Genomic DNA, 4297 nt, shown 5'->3' with positions numbered 1-4297 from the left:
ATATCTGACATTGCATTTTATTGCATTGCACATCATTACTATTTTTTCATCTTTGTGAGTATTTTGTTATAGACATTGTGGTTGTTAAATTTGAAAGATTGTGATGATGACTTTTATATGTTGAGGTGTTTTTATACATCCTGTGCGCTACATAAACTTTGAACAGTTAGGTTGGGCTGGTTTGATTCTGTGCAGGTTGTAGTTTTGTCGAGGTTAAGTTGGAGTGTTAGGAGTACTTGTGTTTTGTATTGTCTTACTTAGGGTTAGGGGTGTTTGTTGAGTACCGTTGTTGTTTGGTATTCACTCTCTTGCTTTATACTTTTATAGGTTACGAGCATGGATCGTCTTTATCATCTCTTCTCATCTTCATCCAAGGATTACATGTGGGAGTTTGTGAGGTAGTTGTTTGTAACCTCGGCGAACACCATGTAACTGTTAAGTCGTTTTGAGCACTAGAACTATTTTGAATCTTCCCATAAATTTCAAAATGGAAATTTTAAACTATTCGGTAACTACGATTATTTAGTTAACGGATATTTATGAAATAACTAATATAGTTGATATTTAAAGGGTCAAGTCTATAGTTTATTTATAATTAAATTATGTTCGTGGGATTTGCCACTTTTAATACTTAATTATCATTGAAAAAGAAATAATAAGGGAATAGAAACTCATCGGCGAAGACGTGGGAGTCAACTCGATCAGTTTGCAGGTATGAGTTGATGCAAGTTTTATTCAAAGTAGTTACATGCATTAATTGCTATTCATAAAAGATGAAAATAGTATTGTATAAGTTATTTAGGAATTGGAAGTTAGCAAAAAAAAAGTTGGCAGTGTTGTAATGTTTTTTTAATTCATTTTTGGGGATATTTAGTGGGGGCAATATTTTGTTTTCCTAACTGATGATTGCCAAATTATTTGGGCGTGAGTGGCAAAGAATAATAATGCTTGGAATTGATTATGGGGTGGGGATTTGAGATTCTGATGGTGTTGTTAAAATGAATTTATATGACTTTGTTGTTTCATATGCATCCTCAGTTAAGTCACCAGTATAAGTCGGAGGATTCATCACTCTAAAACTTCCGAACATCTTTTGTTCAACAATGGTCATGGAAGGCATGTTAGAAAAATGTGATGCAATACCTAGCAATTCCATACTATTTAAACGGGGTGCTAAAGCTGCAGCTGGTTGTGTCCCTGGAGTCAGAGAACCTGGAGCAACTATCGGATCTTGAATGTGACCTCCAACACGAGTTTGTGAGGCATCAGAGATGACATGCAATGTTCCTGAATAAGCCATTTCCTCTAGAAGTCCTAACATACGAGCCAAAGTATCTTGAAGCACTAGGTGGCAATAAAATCGGGTGGAGCCTGAGCTGTTCCATTCCCCTCGACGTGATCCTACACATCCCCATGAACAACATCTGCATCACGAGGTACTATCCTATCATGGCCCTGTATAGCTATCGGTACTTGTCCTTCCACAGGTGCTGCAATACAACCCCTACCCCGACCTCGACCTTGCTCGCTGCCTCTACCATGGGTAGTGATCCCAGAAGCAGGTGCAAGAATAGGCTCTTGATCACCACTTGCATAAGTACAAGTCCTCACCATCTGAGAGAGAATGAGAGTACAAAATTAGAATTTTAACAATGTCAAGTGTACACGATAAGGAATGAGAGGATAGAAGTTTGCTAATTGTCCTATAGCTTCTCGAAGATAAGTATGAACGTCGTCATACTGATCCATAAAACTCTACTAGACATTGCTCTTGTACTCGTGAGACCGATGAACCTAGGACTCTGATATCAAATTATCACGACTCAAAATTTATATGTTGTGATGGCACCTATGTTCCCAACTGATAGGTAAGCAAATTCATTAGTTCTACTAATTTAACAAAATAATTAAGGTGAAAAGACAAACACAGGTAGAAAACCTCAAACAGTAAGTCTCCCATAAGTATGAAATGCAGAAAAACTAATACCACCCAATATTTTGGTATCATAAGTACTAGAGCTTCTAAAATACGATGCAAGTTTGAAACTAAAATAACAAGTCCAAATGTAAGAATTATCATGTCTAAATACTAAAATAACATAATAAATAATTAGATAGAGGGAGGTGTGGGTTGTGGAACAGTCAAGCATCTGACCACAACTTCAAGATACTTCAAGCTTGGACTCAAAAAGCTCCACAAGGTGTGCTCGTATTTGAAATCAAATCTGCACCACGAAAGAGTGCAACAAGTGTAGTATGAGTACGAAATCACGTTTACCTAATATATCTCGTAGACTAACAACGAAGAACTAGTGACAAAAGTACTTATAAGAAAATCATCCTTTTACTTATACATGATTCTACATTATACTTATAGTCAAGTTTCATCAGATATGGATAATTAAATATCACGAAATGTCTATCCACCAAACAAGCACACAATCAACAAAAATGAAGGACATAATGAGATGCAATGCAATGTGTGATATGCATTAGATATCAAATACTCTCTCAACCATATATACATGATACTTTTCGAAAATACATCGAGAGTTTATGACCCATGGGGAACTCGCGAGGTCCACATACCGATTTTCCCTTCGTAAAGATACATAAATTCACAATCTATCAAAATTATGATACTCGTGAGAATACAAATCTATTAATACCAATACCAAAGTCTAGAAATCTGAAATTAGCAAAAACATAGAAATCATGCTGCCAGCAATTCAATTTGTAATCTAACATATCAATTCTCGTTCACCCAACTTAGTTACACAGAACCACTAGTCCAATATTATTCAAAATACGAAAAAAATACCCTATACATTAACCCACCACAAATTCCTTCAATATATCACTTTCTAATAATTACTTCATCATTATCTTATCATTTTCCATTATTTACCCTTCACCTTTGTCCCCTAAGTCAAACAATTATTACTTATTCTCCTTAATATAATTATCACACCAAATAGTTACTAACCAATTATTTCATAAGAATACTTTTACCATCGTTAATTTATAAGAAGGAAAATGGAAAGGCCATTTAAGATTTTGTAGTACCCGTCGTCTCCGTTTTCTCTGTTGCGGCTTCCCTTTTGTTTTTGTTTTTCCCCTTATGTTCTTTTCCTCAATTTGTTGTAATCTAAAAATATTAAATACCAATAACTTATTTCAACGAATGGGCCAAGTTACTTGGATATTAAATAAATTACGGACTTAGCCCATTAATTTCCAACTAAATTATTTATTTAAAATGACTCGTAAACTAAATAATCGTAGTTATCGTATAGTTCAAAATAACAACTTAAAATTTTACGGGAAGAGTCACAATAGTCATAATACTCAAAATGACCTAATCGTTACATTGTGTTCCTTTATTAAACCCGTATATTTGTGATAGTTGGGGTAATTATATGTCATACAGATATTTGATTGATTGGGATGCATCATCATCCCCTTTTATTCATATCATATTGTGCAAATGCATTGGCATGAGAGTGAGTATAAGTTGGGCACGTGGAGAACGTCCATGCTGGGGATTGTTTGATTTTATGATTATAAGTTGGCACATGGAGACCGTTCATGCTGGAAATTGTTTGATTTTATGATAGTACGTTGAGATCATTTGTATAGACACATGAACATTGTCTGTGTCGTCATATGAACCTCGCGAGTCCCCCATGGGTCATTAACTATCGATGTATTTCTAAGAAGTATCATGTATATACGGTTGAAAGAGTACTTTCAATTGGCATCTAAGGCATATTATTTCATGGTGTTGCATTGCATTGCATTGCATTTCTTTGCATCCTTAATTCTTAGTATTTGATTATGTGCTTATTGGGTGGTTGGCCATTACGTGACATTTGATTATCCCTATTTGATAAAATTTGACTGATAAGTATAATGTAGACTTGTAAAATTAAAGGATGATTTTCTTATATACTCATGTCACAACTTTTTCATTGTCGATTTATGAGATAGACTTGGTACATGTGGTTTTGTACTCATATTACACTAATTGCACCTTTTTGTGATGCAGATCCAATTATGGATACGTGCGCATCTCATAGAGCTTTCTGAGTCCGATCTTGGATTATCATGGAGTTGTAGTGAGTTTCTTGGTTGTTACATAACTCACACCTTTCTCTATCTTATTATTTATTCTGTTAGTTTCATAATCAGACATGATATTTCTTACGTTTATGCTTTTCATTTAGTTTCAGACTTGCACTGTATTTTTTGAAGTTTTTGTACTCATGACACCAATCTTGGGTACTATTTCAATTTC

The 4297-nt window shown here is 34.7% G+C and overlaps 1 pseudogene; it reads right to left on the bottom strand.

Moving 5' to 3' along the window:
• Nucleotides 1-958: 958 nt before the first annotated feature.
• LOC125877428 (uncharacterized) lies at nucleotides 959-1614 on the bottom strand (annotated as a pseudogene).
• Between the last annotated feature and the right edge of the window lie 2683 nt (nucleotides 1615-4297).

Source organism: Solanum stenotomum, chromosome 9 (assembly GCF_019186545.1).
Source record: "Solanum stenotomum isolate F172 chromosome 9, ASM1918654v1, whole genome shotgun sequence".
Lineage (NCBI taxonomy): Eukaryota > Viridiplantae > Streptophyta > Magnoliopsida > Solanales > Solanaceae > Solanum > Solanum stenotomum.
This window is presented reverse-complemented; position numbering and strand designations above follow the sequence as displayed.